Source organism: Cuculus canorus, chromosome 4 (genome assembly GCF_017976375.1).
Source record: "Cuculus canorus isolate bCucCan1 chromosome 4, bCucCan1.pri, whole genome shotgun sequence".
Classification (NCBI taxonomy): domain Eukaryota; kingdom Metazoa; phylum Chordata; class Aves; order Cuculiformes; family Cuculidae; genus Cuculus; species Cuculus canorus.
In genome coordinates, this window is record NC_071404.1 from 22485340 (window position 1) to 22505358 (window position 20019).

General features: G+C 35.5%; 1 protein-coding gene across 5 annotated transcripts in view; it reads left to right on the top strand.

The window, feature by feature from the left end:
* Nucleotides 1-20019, top strand: part of PCDH7 (protocadherin 7) — a 278809-nt gene that overhangs the window by 71296 nt on the left and 187494 nt on the right. The gene's annotated exons all lie outside the window — the stretch shown is intronic.

The following is a 20019-nucleotide window of genomic DNA, read 5'->3' on the forward strand; positions in this document are numbered from 1 at the left end:
CCAACATAATCGATAGATTTCACTGAATCCCTAGGTTGGAAAAGACCTTTGAGACCATCAAGTCCAACCGTACTTGTCTACTACTAAATCATAGCCCTAAGCACTTCATCTACCCAACTTTTAAATACTCCCAGGGATGGTGACTCAATCATCTCCCTGGGCAGTCTGTTCCAGTCCTTGATAACCCTTTCAGAGAAGATTTTCTTAATGTCCAAATTGAACCTTCCCGGGTGCAGCTTGAGGCCATTCCCTCTCATCTTATCACCTGTCACTCAGGAGAAGAAACAAACACCCACCTCTCTACAGCCTCCTTTCAGGTAGTTGTAGACAGTGATAAGGTCTCCCCTCAGCTTCCTCTTCTCTAGGCTAAACGACCCTGGTTCCCTCAGCTGCTCCTCATAAGACTTGTTCTCCAGACCCTTCGCCAGCTTTGTTACCAGTCTTTGGACACACTCCAGGACCTCAATGTTTTTCTTGTAGTGAAGGGTCCAAAACTGAACACAGTATTCGAGGTGTGGCCTCGCCAGTGCTCAGTACAGGGGCAGAATCGCTTCCATGGTTCTGCTGGCCATGCCGTTTCTGAGACAAGCCAGCATGCTCTTTGCCATCTTGGTCACTTGGGCACACTGCTGGCTCATGTTCATCTGACTGTCAACCAGTACCCATAGGTCCTTTTCTGCCAGGCATCTTTCCAGCCACTCTTCTCTAAGCCTGTAGCACTGCATGAAGTTGTTTTGACCCAAGTGCAGGACTTGACACTTGGCCTTGTTCAACCTCATACAGTTGTCCTCAGCTCATCAATACAACCTGTCCAGATCCCTCTGCAGATCCTTCCTTCTCTCAAGCAGATCAATACTCCTGCCCAGCTCAGTGTCATCTGCAGCCTTACTGAGGGAGCACTAAATCCTCTCATCCAGATCATTGATAAAAGTATTAAACAAGACTGGTCACAACACTTTGTCACATGGAACACCGTTTATGGCCAGATGCCAACTGGATTTAGCTCTGTTCACCACAACTCTCTGGGCTCAGCCAGCCAGCCAGTTTTTCACTCAGTGAAGAGTACAGCAGTCTAAGTCATGAGCTGACAGCTTCTCTTGGAGAATGTTGTGAGAGACAGTATGAAAGGCTTTACTAAAGTTCAAGTAGGTAATATCCACAGCCTTTCCCTCATCCACTTGGTGGGTCACTTGGTCACAGAAGGACATCAGGTTGGTCAAACAGGAGCTGTCTTTCATTAACCCTTGCTGGCTGGGCCTGATCCCCTGGTTGTCCTGTAGGTGCTTGATGAGTACACTCAAGATGAACCACTCCATAGTTATCCGCAGAAACAAGACCAGACTGTAGTCCCCCAGATCATCCTTCTGATCCTTCTTGTAGTTAAGCATTACACTGGCAAACCTCCAGTCATCTGGGACCTCCCTTATTAACCAGGACTACCGATAAATGATGGAGAGTGGCTTGACAGGCCCCTCTGCCAACTCCATTAGTACTCTTGGTACTCTATGTAAATGATGTGTAAAACACTGCTCATTTGGCCAAAATCAAAGAAAGAAAGGAGTCCTTGTGTGGTACTAGTCTGATGCAATGCATCTGCTGTTTCAAGAAGCCTAATATGTTGCTTCACCAGGGAAGTGGTAGTTCTGTTTCACTTTAAGCAGAGAATGCTGTAAGGAGTACAGTATATTTTAAATTGTTTTATGGTATATTAACCATCATTTTATTTTACCCACCTGGAGGTGTGAGATTGGTTTGAACTATTGCAATTATAGATAAATACGTCTTTCTTTGTTACACGGTTCCCTATTGGTCTTCCTACCTATTTCAAAATTTTGCATTGCTACCCTTCAATACTACCATGTATTGGGTCATCTTCCACATAAAATCAATAGCTTCACTGAAATCCCTGCTAGAACTGAAAGACCACCTGGAATAGCAAGGCTGAAGGCTTTGCAAGGTTTCCTGAAAATGGCTGTCTCTTACTGGTAGAATTAATAAAAAATTACTATAACTTAGAGTGCAAGAGAAATGGTTTTATGTTTTTTTTAATAAGAGAAAATGATGAAACTATAATATTAAATTTATATTTTGCACCCTAAATATTTAAAATTTAAAAAATCAAAGTGATATTTTTGTCTTTTAAGTTTGAAACTTTTGTGAATACAGTTTAAATAAAATTTATACTAGTAAAGGAGGCCTTTCAAGTGGTATTGCAAGGAGGTATTTCCAGTGGTATCAGTTGCTATTGTTTAAACATTTAACTAATAAGAACATAATCATTGCTATATAGACTAGTTATAGGCCCCTTGAAAATAACAGATTAAAATAAAAAACTATTCGTCTCACACCTGAGTAAGTTCATTAGGCAATTAAATACAGAAGATACAATTAATCTTTTTCCTCTTTTTCATGACACATATAACAGTGGGAGTCAATTTTCTTGTTTTCAGGATTAAGACAGATATCTTAATAAAAAGTATATTCTGTGTGTTTCTGGACTGGAAACCTGTATATTTACTCATGTTAGGCCTGAAGTCTTCTAATCCTACAGTAATTAATATATATTTGGGGGGAGTGTGTTCCTTTTTTTATCATTAAGTCTCTCACAGGTTAGTACTTGATGGAGTTTAATATCTATATCCTTGTCTAGTAACCTGCTTTAGATTTTTACATTGTCTCAGTCTCCTTCAAATAAACATAACAAAGAAAAATAGTTTCTATTTGGCCTGAGGGTCTAACACCCCTACATCCTTTCTGATTCAACATTTGTGCTCGTTTAATACCAGAATATCAGTGTTTACATTGATCCTGTACTGAATTATTCTTCACATATTTCTGCTGTCATCACAGCCAAATTTTCACCAGAGCTGTTGTTCAATTTCTCATATATATCCTTAGGACTGAGAGCTCTTTGCCTCTTTCTTGGACCATATCATGTTAAGAAATTGATTTCTGAGTCATGACTTTGTCAAGTGTTGCTTCCTGCTTTTCACAAACACCAGTGATTACCATTAAAATTCACTGATTGCCACTATGTCAGTGACAGCCTGATGCTTGTACTTTTCCACTGACTCCTATTAAAATTCCAAACATTTTAAAAGCTTTTCAAACATTCATCTGTCTTCATTTGCTTTGCTTCTCATCCAGTTCCTCCAACACCTGCCCCATCCTTCCTACAGAGTCGTGCCTGCTGGTGTGAAAATATGTTCTTCTGCATAGTCCTGTGAAACAGCCTACTTGCATTTCTCCTTCTGATCAAGCTTTAATTGCCTTTCCAAACTCAATTATAAAAAGCCTACTTTTTCTATTTTTCTTTTTTTTTCTTTTTTTTTAAATTCCTTTGGCCTTTATTTGCACAAATTTGCTTTCTGTAATACTGTTACATGAGTATATTGCATTGTACATACTTCTGTCTTCTTTGATATTCTAATACATTTATTTTTAATAGTGCAGGAAAGAAATTCAGTGTAAATTGGATTGCCAATAGTGTGACTCCATCTTTGTATTCTAGGAGGATTGGTCTTATTAAAGTGTACAACAAATACAACACTATTGATGGGTTTATTCTGTATGGATATAAAGGGAGTTTGCATGATACAGCAAGTATCATCTTTTGACAGGAGTAGCTGCTGTGTGTGTGGCAGAAGAGCTACATGCACTTCTACCTTTGTTCATGTCTTTTCAGACTAACCTTTCATAAGTCAATAGTGCAACAGGAGAAAAGATAGAGTTTTAGAGCACTTTGGGGCACTAAATAAATCACTGGAGGGCCTCAGCCAAGGCTGCTGATGCAGCCTAGCAAGAATATGAGATTATCAAATTACAGTGCATGTGCTCAAAGCACTTTTGTGGAAGCGACTGAGTAAGGAAGGGTTTGAGAGGACTATTTCAAATAAAGCTAGAGTGACTGCTGTAACACAAGCTGAGTGCGTATTCTCTAGGTATAGGGAAGATCTTCACTGAGCTTTTTACTTAAGTTTGACATTTCTAAAGGGCCAAAACCAAAAAATTATACATCACACATGGATTTAGAATAAATTCTCTACTTTACCTACAGCAAGATTGTGTGGAAAGGATTTATACTGCACTTAAGATGGATCCAAACTGTAATTTCAGTTGTATTCAGCCAGTAGAATTTTAGGCATGCAACTGTGGCTATTATGAAAGTATCACAAATATATTTTTGGTAGCTTTGTGACAGGAATTTGCAGCAAACTTGTCAGGTTCCCCGTACGACCTGTTTTCTGTAAAATTAGGCTGCTGCTTCATTGTATTGCAGACTGCCAACATTCTTCTCCTTGCCCTTACTTGCTTCAGTTTAAATGATATACTACATGTCTCATTTTACAAAGAATGGAGAACAGACTATCCCTGTTGTAAGACATTTGAAGTTTTTCATGCGATCTGCACTATGAAACAACAAACTGTGAACTGCAGAGATCACCCTGTTGTGCATCTTTCAACTGGTGACATTATTCCCTGTTGTTAGGAAGGCTGACAGTTCCTGCCTCAATTCAAGATTTGTTCTGCTGCTGAATAATGACACTGTCCAGTACCTTGGATATGTGGCTCACTTAGAACGGAGGTAATCCTTTCTGTGGCAGGTTACATAAATGCATGTAGCTTATGCTGCTTTCTGAGAAGCTACAGAAATCATACTGTTATTTTGAAAGTTCGAAAAGTTTGTAATTAATTCTGACATTCTGAATTTTTTTCCCAGTTGCATTCCAAAGTCAGTTACTGTCTGAGCATTTGTTGAGCATGTAGATCTTACTGTCAGGTGTAGTTTGAATTCTCTACACCACCAATATCAAAGTCATCATTTTTCAGTGTGTTATGGGATTTTCAGAATACAAAGAGCCTGAGTGAAGTGATATTTGTTTCATCTGACAAACTGCTCTTATGATGTTCTAAATCATTATATAATGTTTTAATAAAGTAATTTTTTATTTAGTACTTTTGAGTGCGGCATTAATATCATTTTAAATAACAATATTTTTTTGTGAAAAAAGTTTTATATAATGCTTTGTAGTATTATAAGGTTTTTCTATTATATTTATTATAAGGCTTTTATGTATCTTTAAGTCCGTTAAGTATTATATGGCTGAGGATGTATAGACATGTGGTTGCTAATTAATACTTGATGCTGGCATCAAGACAAAGCAGAAATTCTTTCCTGAAGAGTCCATAATGAGGGCGCATACAGGCAGCTGTCTATAGATAATACGGTCTTCACTGACTTTTAGCAGCCGAATAGGTCCATAAAGAGAGGAACAGGCTTATAAGATGAGTTGTGACTAAGAACTAGCTTGGCACCAGTAAGCGATGGCAAGAAAAATTCAATTAGTTCCTTATCTTTTTGAAAGCTGAAGAACTAGTTATGCAACCTGTTTGGGAGTGGGATAATTGAGAAAAAGGCTTAATGAATTGTATTTTAAAAAAGAAAAATAAGCCTTTTTTTCCATTTTCAATCAGAGCAATAAAATATATATGTCTGCAGACAGTTCCTGTTTGACCTGCTTGGCCTGTTAGAAAGCCTCTTACATATTTTCCATTGACTTGACTTCAACGGTATGAGACCCAGTTGCCTCCTCCTTAAGGAGAATGATATTAAAGCCATTTTTCTACCTTAGACTTTATCTTTCTAAGTATTGTAGCCCATGTTTAAATCTATGTGCAGTTCCACTGGCTTCCATGTGGCTGTTCTCTTGCTGAGAGTTTAATACATCCATAATGCTGGGACCTTGTTACTTGCTTTTATAAATTCTTCATGGATTTGCAAGGAGATGGCTTATCTGATTTCTCAAATTTAGTAAACATCTCCATACTAAATTGTCTAAGTGCTATAAATTTAATCATACTTTTGATCAGAAAATTAAAAAGATGTTAATGAGTGTTAATAAATAACAAATAAATAATGCAAGGTTCATAAAAGCAAACAAAATAGTAAAAATTAATTGCAATGTACTGAAAACAAAAATCTTGCTTTATATTGATAAGTATTTCCTGCATTCCAAATAATTTTGCGTTTTAAGCATTAAGTAAATGTTGGGTGAGGAATTATTTCTCCTCCCCATCTCTGAGAATGACATTAAAATTTGAGCTCATTTAAAAGACTATTTAGTCTAAAAAGCGATTGATTTTTTTTCCTCAAATGACAGATTGAAAATTTTGCTCTATCTGTCTGCAGTGAAGCATATGACCTGCAGATTGACTGATCTGGTACAGTAACTATATGCATTTCAAACTTGTTTGAGATTTTTAGTATGACAGTAATAGATATGCAGATTTTATAAAAACACATAAACTATTACGCTTAATGAGATACTAAGGCACATCCTGTTTTCAAGGAAATCATGAGTCACCGAAATTTCACACAGAATTCAACAAAGATTAAATTGATTCTTTATTTTACATATACCGAGAACATGCTTTGTTGATTCTACATTAATCTTTTTGCAGCTTTCCCTTCCTCTGTAACCTGAGGAAAAAAAATCTTACCATACCAGTTCCTGCTTCCTGCTCATTAAATATCCTTTTTAATTCATTTTATCCTTCATTGCACTGTTTATGTTTGAAATGCAGTCTAGTCTGTCCCTTCTTCTCTGACGATGACACACCTTTTTTCCTTCTCCCACACAATCTTTTCAGATTTTCTCTTTTCCATTATCAGGCTTTTATTTGAAAACAGACACCTTGCAGTTGATTATGTTTACCATACTAGTAATTACCTTTTTTTTTACTGTAAAGGTGAGGCATATACTTTTCAACATATAGCAGTTGTTGTAAAACAAGGGTATACTAATAATATAACATTATTCCTTACGTGAATGTATACTATTTATGAAGATCCTTTGCAAAATCTATAATACAAAAATCTCCGTGAACTTACAAAATGTTTTTTGATCATGGATTCCTATTTTATTAGGAACTTTGTTCTTGGTTTCTTCCCAGAGATGATTTAAAAAACTCAAATTAAATTGCTTTTAACATATGAAAAATGAAATTAAAAATTTTAATGCATAGTCTGAATGAATGAAAATAATTTCAGATATATTTATAGAACTGCACACCTATATAATAACTAGAGGTATTTTTAAATAAAAATTAAGAGTATACACAACAGCTATTTTTTAGTTACTTTACGTTTTCTTCCCCATTGTTTTCTTTATTCATTCGTCTTGTCTTGTATTCTACATTTTTAATTTTTTTCTTTGCATATAATATTTATTTGGCATTCAAGGAAAAGTTTCAACAAACTCTTTTGACAACCTTTCATAGAATTTCAGCAAAACTGTTTCACATGTGAAAACAGAGGATCTTTTGGGATGAGGGAGTTATTTTAAATAAATTGTATATAGGTTTAGTTTTCACTTCTTTAAGTGGGTGATACAGCATTCACTGGTTAATATACAGTTTTCTAATTGGCAGGATTCTTCTAAGACAAGCATCTGTGAATTCTCAGTAATGATATACTGCTCAGTTGTACAAATAGCATTGTGACAGAATTTAATATAGAATTGAAATAATAAAAGTCTTAGCCTTTTTCAAAGTGAATAAATCATGTGTATTTTAGTACTCTGTCTGCATTGTAGCAGATATAGCCAAAATAGTTGAGACATTAAAGATCTATTCTTTACAGATGAATAGAAGAACACCACTATGCAGCTGGAGAGATTATAGAGGATGCTATTCTAAGGGCACATTAGTTTTATTTTCTACAGGCACACAGAGTATATAAATTATAACAGGGTAATTTGTCAGTTTACGTGCTCATATACAAATTTAGAACATATTTCAAAGACCTGTGTTTGAATCTCTGTTACTTCCCTATCCAAGGTAGTTCTTGCATTCAGTTTAAAATTAAATGAGCTCACTTTTACTGTATTTCTTGACTCAGAAATATACAGTCATAGACCAAGGCCTATTATTCTTGGCACATTAAAAGCAAGTGTCTTGTGGGTAATGAAGGCGCTTGATACTGAGAAATGAAGATCATAAGCTAAGGATTCTACTAATAAAGTTGTCATTAAAACTTGACATAGATTAGGAAAGCAAAAGATCCAAATTACTGCAACATTAAACAAACATTTCAAGAGAAATTGTGCTAGTTTTCTGACTGCTGAGGTTTTTTTCTTCCTATCTCTCTCACTTTTCTAAAAGAAATATAGGAATTTCCTGTGGTTGTAGAGTGCCTTATCCTTGAGAATTCCACAGAAGGAAATCCAGTGTGGGATTATATTGTATTACAGGACTAAACATTTTATAATTGCCATTCTAACAAGAAATTTGTAAACCTTGTGAGATACCAGCACCTACAGTGGATTGTGTAGCTCTAAGGCTGCCTGATATACTCTCCCTAGAGCTGTAGATCAACGTACAGGACTTCTGGTATAGTGTTCCACTATCCTGTTTTAAAGAAGATCATATGCTAGCTGGCAGGCCTGTGATGTTAGTTACTTGCTCTTTCATTCATAACGGTTAAATTAGATAGGCAATACAGTGGCAAGTTCATTTAAAGACCTACATACATAGAAGTAAGAAGCTAAGCATGCTTGTATCCACCTTGTTTTTTCATTAATTCCCAAGGTCTTCTGGGCTGAAGACTGAGTTCTTATGCCTTCTTATGCCTTAAATGTCACATCTTCATTTTGCTTTCATAGACTGCAGATCTACACTTCCTTTCATATCTTATCCTGTCTTTGATGGTTATTCAGTTATGCCCATCGTTCCCTCTTTTCCTGTCTACAAAACATGATGATAATATGATCAGTTTTACATGGATGCACAGTCATAAGATTTTGATTTTGAAGGACATTATGCCTATATTAATAAAGGCAATCAGAGGATTTAAGCCATAGTCAATAAGCTAACTTTGAATGAACCATCGTGAAAACAGTGAGGACAAAACAGCAAGAATAAAATCAAAATGTGTTTATGTAGTCTAAACTACTCAGTATTTTTTTCTCCCAGCAGTTCCAAGAACTGGAAAGATAAATATTTTCATAGAGATTTTATTGTTATTTTTCTTGTATAATGAGACAGGGATGGCAACTATTTTCAACCAATTCAGTTAAGACCTTTCTGCTTTCAAAGCTACTTCATAATGGTGAGAGAGAATATTTCCTTCATGATACTTGTTCGTGTGGCCCTTGCTGTGAAGTGCTTTTGTTCTTTTGTGTACATACTGAGGTAAGCAGCTGCTTGGGACTGTTCAGTAACTGTGATTGAAATATTATTTTTCAGAAAAGCAGGAGAGAGTCTCTTCCCATGAAATGAAAAGTGAAGTTTGTACATTTTAACTGTCTTGAGGGACTATTTCCAGTTACTTCTTATCTGTCTCGTTGTAGTAACCATTTAATGTTATAATAACACAATGCAATATGACAACCATAAAGTCTTAACAACAGGCTTTAATGTGCTCAGCCTTCTCTATGACTGCAAAGTTGGAAAATGAAGACAAGGCTATTGAGGTCTTATCCATCCTTCAGATTTTTATCGAGCCCGGATATTGACCGATTTTTTTATAGATTTTATATTAATTAATTTTTTTTAATGTAAGAGCACGATGATTTTCCCAATGGAATTATATAGCATTGATATATGTGCAGCTATATCAGTTTGCAATAGCTTTGGTAACTCATATCGAAAGATATTGTACCTTTCCTTACAACTAAAGATATTGTACCTTTCCTTACAACTCTATTGTTCTGTTTTCTTACACTAGTATATCTGCATCTATATTTTAGCTAAGCATGGCTTTAAGTATAGAGGTATTATTAAAGGGATCAAACTTTGCTTGTAAACAAAACCAGAGTCTTTTTTTAAGGCTCTGGTACCTCTCTGCCAGAAGAGCTCGCTGCATGAAGGTGCATCTCAGAAGCAGCAAAGTAAATTCTGTATCCTCAGAAATAGCAGTTCCACTCCCTCCAGCACGCTAGATACCGTTCTGGGTTCTGATAATGCGATTTCACTCCCCTCTAGCCAGATTTAAAGGCTGAATCAAAATGGGACCCTGAACATGGTTTCTCTGAGAGGAGCTTGAAGTGATGATAAGTTACCTCACCCTGATTCAATTAATTTAGAGATTAATGATATGATAGCTCTTATTTTAATGAAAAAACACTTTATGCCCCCCCAAAATCTATTAAGAAAACAAGGAAGAAAGAATTTCTGTTGTGAAGATGTATGTATTACTATATTTAAGAAAATATCTTTTAAATTTTTTTCATTGTTCTTAAGCAGCCTACGTAGCTTTACAGCCTATCTTCTAAATAATCTTCTGGCCTAAACAGCATAACAACACATATGTATTAGTAGGATAGCACACGGAGATGTTTTTGCATTTGCCTGTCTTTAGATAAGGCATATATATGTACCAGAAGTCAATATCATACTTAAGAGCCCATTACATCTCACTGAAGGGCTTAGACATTTTACTAGGTGGTGAAAATCACTCCTTGTACGCAGCTGCGGCTATTACAAAAGCAGCAGTAAATTGTCAGAGCCATTTTTACAGTCTGACAATATTTTCCAGAGTAGGCAAGATCTCCTCCATAGTCTTGCTACGTAATCTGCATGCAGAGAAGGACAGAAAGAAGCAGATGGCAAGTTTTCCTACTTTCTTCCTGCAGCCACAAGCTGGAGAACCACAGGCATGCTGTCTTAATGCTGAACATTCTGGCAGATGGCAGCAGCAATGTTTAGCCTGTGTATATGACAGAGTTATAATGGAAATATATGCAGTTAGGAGAATATTTGATGGGGTAATGATGGAGAGTGTAGTATCTTTATAATGTTCTCTGACATCTGTATTTTGTCTTTAGCTGACACAAACTAGAAAAATACAACCCCCAAACTAATTAATTCACCTTATTTTTCTCTGAGTATTACTGAGATAGGACCTCACTCAACAAAACATGAGTAGATCAATATCTATAGACATGTTAGAATTAATGAAACAACAATAATGAGTTTAATAGAGCTTTACTGCAATAGAAATTCTTCAACAGGAAACTTTAAAGGAAGAGAAGATACATGTACCGTGTCTGTTACTTACTTGGGTATTAAAATCTGGAGTGAAAAGCATCTGCTGTTGTAATATTACTTAGATTTTAAGATAAAGAGTGAGTGAGAGTATGGCATACCACAGAGTTTTTTTTTATGTGAAATAATGTGAAATATGGCTAGTGTACTGAAATAAGAGCATATATATAGTGCTCTTCAAATGCACACCTTTGCTTATCTATACAAGTGAAGGGATGTATAAAAGACTGCATTCTCAGCATCAGTGTTTTTTGACATCAGTCTCTTCACATGAGTAGTCCCATTAACTTAATGGGTCTATTCATGTCAAAAAAGATTTCTCATGCGACCATGGTTTGCAGGGTTGCTCCCAGGTTCTGAAAGAGACATTTGTAGCAGTGCAAATCAGTAACTAAGAGAATTACGTGTTGTTTCTTACTGTACAAGACTTTGGTTTCAATGAATTCAGTAATCTGAGCCAGGTTGAAACTAATTACTTGAGGCTTACTTAGGGAAAAATGTGTAAGTGGTAAAGAATGCCCATGGACATGAGTGACCGAGCTCTTTGAAAATGTGTTTGCCCTCCTCCTCCTTATAAATGAGATTTAGGTGTAATTATTGTTTCGTAATACAATTAATCTTCAGGACAAATGACACGCATTAATGTACAGAGAAGAATTTGTACTGACTTCTTTCTTGAAGTGGTTTTGTGTTTCTGACAGGTTCAAAAGTGGCAGGAAATGCATAATGTTACAGTATCCAGGGATATCCCACAGAAATACTTACACAATAGTGTAAAAAGAGAAGGAAGAATGAGCATTATACACTTGATATTACAGAAGACTATTTATGAGGTTTCTGAGGTTTCTGAGCTGTCTTCTAATGTTCAGTTTTTCTTAAATAGTAAATTAAGAGAACAGTATAATGGCAAGTTGCACAAGAATTTACTTTGAATTTTTTCTCCAGGTAATGATAAAGCTATCAACTTTTTTGTAAGTTTTAAGAATATAAAATTAAAATTTTGGAAACATGCTGTAAAACTTTATTTCCAAGGCTGGTGTAATGGATCTAACTCATCAAATTAACACTTGTTGATCTGAAAGTCAGCATCAATGGAAGCTGACGGAAAGACTCCATGGATTTAGTAAGCTTTACATTAGACACTTGTTTCACTAACAATCCTGTCTAATTAAACCCTTTGGTAATAAAACAAAGATCCCAATAGCAGCACTGCAATTTCAAAGACTGTAAAGGTAGATATTTACCCTTCTGTCTGGCATTCATTAGCTTGCTTTTTCCTTAAGCAGTGACTCAGCTTAGAGTCCACCTCATTATATTTAATAGCATAAGTGAGGGAGAGGGACCAGCAGCTACATCTTTTCCCCCTGAAACCAACAAATATAAAAGTGTAATATTCTGTCTGATACATTAGGACATAGATTATGCTTTCGTGGAAAATTAAGAATAGCACTTTTCTTTGAAAAACAGTGTTAGCAAAATGCCCGGTAAGATTCTTTTTTCCACTTCAGATGATATTATATGTCCAAATACCTATGCACACCTCATTTGAAGTATTCAATCTTTTCTTCCTGTCTGGAATTTAGTGGTAATATTTTGGTATTAAAATCAAATGCTGAGTGAAATGGAGACAGAGTTTTATCTGTGTATAATATGACCAGCTAGAGTGCTTCTTGCCATAATGCAAGCATGCTATGAAGATTTCATAGCCTTTGTGTTTCTGGACTGACTCCCAGTTTAGAAGGAGAGAAGCTGACCAACACTTTTGCCAGTGGTAACAGAAGACTTTAATCAGAGTCTGGAAAATTAATTCTCTGTAAAAGCATCTGGATTCTTTTCCTGCCTTGTAGTCATCTTCATTTGCAGTACTTTGTGCTTTACTTGTGGACTGTATCATAAACTGAATTTAAAAAAAGAAAAGCAAAAGCAAACCTGCTGCCATCAGCAGAAGAAAACAGATGCCTTAGTGGGAAATGAGTTTCAAACTGAAAATTAATACAATGAATGGCAAGGCTACAACATGTGGAATATAGAGTTGGATTAAAAAGGGGAAATTGCTCTCTCCACTGAGCAAGCTTTTTGGCATATTTTTATTCATGCATTTGATAACAAAGTTATCCTAACATTGTTCTGCCTGTAAAGCTTTTCCAACCATAATTTACAAGAGCTTTGTTTTTCCCTTCACTGTGATGACTCCGTCCTTTGGTATTTTTCATAGCTTGACATGAGGCAGTAATGGTTCTATTAGCTGCACTGTATCTGCTGAGCTTGCTGTTTTCAGGGAGCATGTCATCAGCAGTGTCTTTCTGCAGTTTCCTTATTAGCATGTGCCCTTTACTGACTCTGCAGGAGCTATCACCTAGAATTAAATATTTTCTGCTAGACCTGTCCTTACTCTGTGCAAAATGATTACAATCCATTATGCCATCCTTTTGCTGACAGCCAGATACCACTGAGTTTACAATAAAATTGCTCCACATTTAAATATGATACTTGCTTGCTGCACTGAGTATTGATAAAAGACAATGTTGGAAAAATCCTTTCAGTTCAGTAACTGGTGATGAACTTCTGAGAAGAAAAATGTGGATACTTATTAAACTGATCTTATCAGCTATGCTGCAATAGTTGTAATAACCATAATAATGGGAAACATAGAGCATTCCAAAATCTATTGCTTCATTAAGATTGCAAATAAGGGGTAGAGTAGCATAGACCTTCAGAAGATACAAAAGAACTGTAATGGAAAACAAAATTTTTATTATTAATACTGATTTTTTTAATACAAAAGTGTTGATTATTAATATTGAATTTTATAATACCAAAGACAAATTAAGTATTCTTCAGCACTTCATGGTGCAAGACCTTTACATGTTGACAAAAAAACCTGTGTGTGCTGATAATTGTTGATAATCAGCTATTGTTAAGGTTTTTCATTGCAGAAAAGAGAAATGCCATAGTTTCCTTTGTTGATTGAATGTAAACCTGTTGTTTCTTTTCTGTTTCTTTTCTCTTTGTCTTCCTTTCAAACCCTGTTCCAAAAGAACCTCAAAACTCTCATTGTACAGTTACCTTTATTTTTACCAAGATATCACCTTCAGCATTGCAGAGGATTTTGGTTTTAGCTACTCCTAGGGAGTGTAATACTCTTGCTGAATCTTCTTTGCTGTATAGGAATTGCTGTAGGAATTGTTGCTGTATATATATGAGAAGATAGCACAGTTCCCCCAAAGTGGATGCTTTCTGTATGAGTATTTTGCTTCTAAAAATTTTGCTCCATAAATAAAATGCTGCTTGAACATAAAGCCTGCTGTGTCACTACCCTACCTTATAGGCAGGGCAGTGCTTGCATGGCCCAGTAAAGTCCTGTCTGTGAAAGCATTAGGACCTATTTTGTAATTCTGACACTTCTTGCTTTTAAGAGCAAGTTGGTTGTCTTTATCTCCATCTCACACTAGTCTAAACCATAGTAACTCAGTCTCAGTCCTAGTATTTCTGAAGAATGACATTTTATAGATATAATAAGGAAAACTCTCTGCCATGAAGAATTTTCCATATAAACTTATCAGTACATTCCTAATCTATGTTTTGTAAACGTTTTAATTTTTTAGCCATAAGGGCTGCCTTTCTTTAGCATTCAGCAGGGCTTTTTTTTCATGTTTTACACACGAACCTGGATGCACCACAAGGAAACATAGATCACTGTCATATTAAAATTTGCGTGCCTGCTTCGTAGAAGTCATCTGCTTCATTTACATGGAATAATCAGCTACAAAAAATATATTGCATAATAACATAGTTTCAAAATTAATATCCACGTTGGAGAATGCATGTCTTATTATCCCATTGCAGCTCATATATGAAGTGTCTGAAGCTGAGAAAGGGACTAGTTTGAGTTGGTCTTCATAGGACATGAAAATGTTTAAAGACGTTTTCACCACAGTATTTTTATATTTAAAAATTAAAGAAATACTATTTCAGAGATTTGCTGAATTATAAAAGATAATTAAATGCATGTGTTTTCTGCCAGCCCCTTTGGCATATGAAGATTGTCTCATGAATCACTGTACTTTTCTTTAGGCTGTGCTTCTGATTTCATGGGGTTACCAAGACTTATTTCCCTAATTTTTGCTGAAAGTTGACTTGTTTCTTGATAAAACCACGAAACTATTAAATCTCTTGATATTACACTTAAAGTAAATAAATAATAAAAAAAAGACTTAAACTTCATATTGTTGGGTATATTCTCTTGAATATAGAGTATTTTTCAATGTCATACCCTGCATCCTATATTCACATTTAAATAATGCTGAAATTAGTCTGAAACCAAGTTAGTCATGCCTAATATGCTTGGGTTATGAAATTAACGTTGACAGGAAGACTACTTGCACTGCAGCTGTGCCATATACAGCTTAAACTAGCTCAAATGTGGCTTTTTTGTAGGACTTGTGTCGGTAGTAGGAGATCTGTACTGGAGCAGGGAAATCTGAATCAGTCAAAAAGCTGATCAGCAACGGCTCATTAAATTAACATTAACAACTACTTAGGAACCACTATGAAGCTTAGAAATCTCCATTCTGCCCAGGAGCCTCTTTGAGAAAGCCTCTGAGGAATCATTTCTACCTTCTACCTGTGAGATATACCCATAGCTCTTCATTGACCACTGAATATTTATCATGTGGCTCCTGACTATATGGGCATATTGGTACACACTCTGTAAGGTCAGATAGTAGAATCTACTATCATTGAAGTCCAAAAATGCTGTTAAACTCATGGATTATACATGCAATATCTGTGTATAATATACTTGGGAAGCCTTTGTGTATGAGCTAGGATTTCATACCCTTTTCACCAAATAATCCTGTAGACTTAGGGTCTGTATGAGCTGGTCTCATATGTGAATTCATGTGAACATGAGCTGCAATGGAGCTAACTCTGCCTGCTGGAAGGCATTGATGGAATCTGGGAGCGGCTTTCTAGCAGCAATCAACATGTCTTCCAATTGTGTGGGAATATATGTCTAAGTGTGTATGACTTTATTTATTTTAGCTGCACTTGTTTTGCAGACCATTTGGTGATATCTGAACTACCAGTTATCTATAGATCACAGCTAGCATAAGAATGCTTTTGTGGAGTCTGGTGTGAGTACAAAAATGGGCATGTATTATTTATTATGTGTCAAATTATTTCTTTTTCCTTGGTAAAGCTGTGAAATATGCTCACTGTATTCATCCACTAGAGAGAAATATGTTATTGAGATATCCTGGATCCGTGTTGATCCTCAGGGCCCAAATCAGTTGAGGTTTAAGTTCCCCCATGTACTGAAGTGAAAGCAAGGACAAATATCTATACCGACAAAAAAGACTGGCGGAGATAGAACAAAGAATCATGTTAGTTACACACAGGGAATATGTAAGCATATGGATCCAACATTTTGTGACTCAAACACAGATGATGATCCAAGTCAGGGAACTCCAACAGAGCTATGTAATTTCCCCCAGTTATCTCTGTCAGGCTGCCAGTACACAGTGTATTTCCTTGTTCCTGTGATAGAATAGAATCACCTGAATCAGAAATCATTGACAAGTCTTGTCTTTACTAGAAATTAAATTTTTAGCCTAAAATTTGTGTTACTAGTCTCAGGTATGTTAGTTTTACATATAGTCTTTTCAGATTCCTAAACTACAGGCTTCATGGAGAAGTAAGGATACATAGGGTATTCCTAAACATAATTACTAAGTAACAGTAGCTTTTCTGCTTCATTCAGCAGTTTGCTAAATCTCTCTAGCCCTGATTAAAAAACCCCAAACTTTATCCAGGGTAAAACACATCCTAGAAAGTGTTACCATTGCCAGTTAAACATGCATATGTAAACTGTATTTTATTTTATAGGATTTCTCCAGTTTCTTCAAAACAAAGCAAAAGAAAAGCCGCTGAAATATGATTGATTTCATGTACTTCATTATGGCCTGTATGTTAGATGCTTTGTGATGTGACAATTGCTCCACTGATGTTAATTTAATTATCTTGCATATATATTTACATGCACACAGAGGCTAATACATAGTTGTATGACTGCTCAATCACAGAATATTGTCATGATAGGTGGAAGATTCTGCCTTTTTTGCTTTTAATTGTATGCATGTACAGTACTACATGGGAGAAAAGGTGTGGAATCAGGAAGGTAAAATTTAGGAATCAGGGGACACATTCAGTAACATTTTAGATAGTTAATTATCTTAGAACTAAAAATGTAAAGAAACTGCTGTTGATTTAAATATTTTTTCTCAAGTATCTGTTACATATGAATACATATAGTGAGAGGTGTATAAAACTATACCTACTCAAGAGAAACTACTTTGCTTTTTAGCCTACTCAATTGCTTTAATACTCATGTACTGTCCTGAGTAGTATTTTCATTCTGCTACTTAAAATGTTAATATACAAATGTTAATGTGCAAATGAATCCTTAACCAAAGGTGCACACAAAAACCAGCACTTACAGGCAAAATTTTAAGATGGTGGACTTCTACTGTGATGGTTAGAATTTGCAATAGTAAAAGGTATTTTCCATTTTCCATTTATATTTGAGTGCTATTGAAGTTCAAGTTATCAATCCATCAATTTATTTTTGTGTTTAGCTATATTGACCCTACAGCACATAAAATATGTCTTTCTGCCCAGAAGTGGGAGCAGTAACTATGGTTGTCTTCATATTTTCAGGAAACTTACTTACAACAATAAGGTCTATTCAGAAGATGCTTCTGTACACTACCCTGAATATTGCATCATTTACATAATAGATGAACAGTCTGTTTCACACCTTACATTTCTCTGTATAATTTCCATTTGGAGCTTTTGAATTTTAAGTAGCTCACAACTGCAAATCAGATATTACCGAATCCCAGATGTGTGTATAGTGTGCACACTGTCCACACGTTCAAAAGAGAAGACCTGCTTTAGAATGTATTTCCTTTAGTTTCCTGCTTTGTGTGCATGGATAGTTTTTTTTGCATTCAAAATTTCTCACATTTTACTGGTTCTTTTCAGCTGAGCCATGTCTTTCATTAAGAATAAATAAACTGAACTGCACTTAAATATGAATAGAAATGAGGTATGTTCTAATGACTGAAATGGAATCCAGAAAATAATGAATTTTGAAAAAGAGGTATTGTTTGTAAGTAATTATAATCCTAAATATTTGGGATATTATTGTACATGATATACAATCCAAACCTTACAACGAGATGCAGCTTTATTGTTACAATGTTGAAAATGCTATTGTTCTGAGATGATGAATATTTCTAGCTCTAAAAATCTGGAATGTCTCCCTTTTGAGAATACATTTGAAAATAAAATAAAAAATGCAGCAATATGTATTTGTGCATGATCTGCATACTTACATGCATTAGAATTTAAAGCATAATGCTTTCTTTATGGTACCGAAACAAACAAACCAAAACAGTATACGTTTCCATTTGAAGTTCCAATTAATTTGTAAGTACCAAGGAAAAAGCACAAGGGAGGTTTTGTTTTTAAGGGTGTTAAGCATAAGGGTGTTAAGTTTTTTGTAATACACTTTTGTATACGAACACATCCTGTTCCTCTTAGTACTTTTCAGCATCATGTTGTATGAAAGAAAATGCAAAGGAAGCAGAGTGCTAGTAATGCTGAGTTATTCATAGAAGAGAGAGCAGAGCATAATTATCTTGTCTTTTGCAGGATATTCAGCAGCAAGGTGGCTGCTGAGTGGCCACCGCGTATCTATACTGCTAGTATTTGCCCTAGTTCAAAGAGCTCTAACTTAGGAGTAAGCAAAGCAAGAAAAACAGTTTGTTAATGTTTTTCACTGTGTTTTGAAGTTGCTTTTAACATGTGAAGGAGTCATTTTAATAGCTCTTATTTCTTTTCCTTAAAGCATATCAAAGGCAAAGCATTAAACCTAAGCAATATAAAATACAAACTCTCATGTGAAAGTTGATGTGTCATTTCTGCAATCAGCTTTGTGTTATCCATTTTGCTAATGTGTCTCTCTCCTCAGTGAAACTTGCTCTGTAAATTCTGATGATTTACAAAAATTGCTATTATTTCAGCAATTCATCCATACATTAATCCTTGGATTTCTTTAATTTGCTGGGAGGGACAGGGCTGGTTTAATATATTTGTATAGATGTGTAGTTGTTCAGCTGATTCATGAGCCTAATGCATAAGGTATCATTCAAAAAAAAGTGATTTTAAAAGACTAACCTTGAACTCAACGTCAAAGAGCATTTTATTATCTCAGTGTTGCCTCAGTTAGAATATACTGTTATCGTGTCTGTGCAGCTCTTGCTTGTGTACTTATAGTGTGATTAATGGAGGCACAGAAGTGAACATCCTACAGTGAAAATGTGGATTTTTTTTATAGTGAAGCCTTGGTTAATTCATAGACGTTAGAGATAATTGTCTTTCCACTATATGAATTAGAACTCAAGCATAAAGTCAGTAGTTATGATTGTAAAGGTTCAGATTCTCAGTCCTGTGAAAATTGTTCCTTGTTTCCACAGGTGGCAAGAGTAGGATGTAAACTGTTTTGTTGTGGCATTCACATGTTATCATGGGATTATATTATTTTTCTACTTACAACACTGATAATAATTCCAGCCTGGTTAATGTGTCGATTTTTATGGCTCTGTTTTTGAATAAGCTACAAAAAGCCTCAGTGTTTTACTTCAATGCTTCTTGGAGCTGATCATATCTGACATACCTTAGGCACACGGGGTTCATCTGCCTCAACACACTGGAATGTTCTTGGCTACTTGTCATAAATGTAGAATCTTTAAGGTGTAGAAACTAGCACTCAGTGCAATCTGTGTTGCAGGGACAGGCAATCAGCGAGGAAAGCCTTCTGTTGCTTTTAAATGTTTTGAAAATTTTTAGTGGGAGTTTATAGTGTTCTTCAAGTAGAACGGTCATTTTACGGTAAAGAAAGATAAGCAG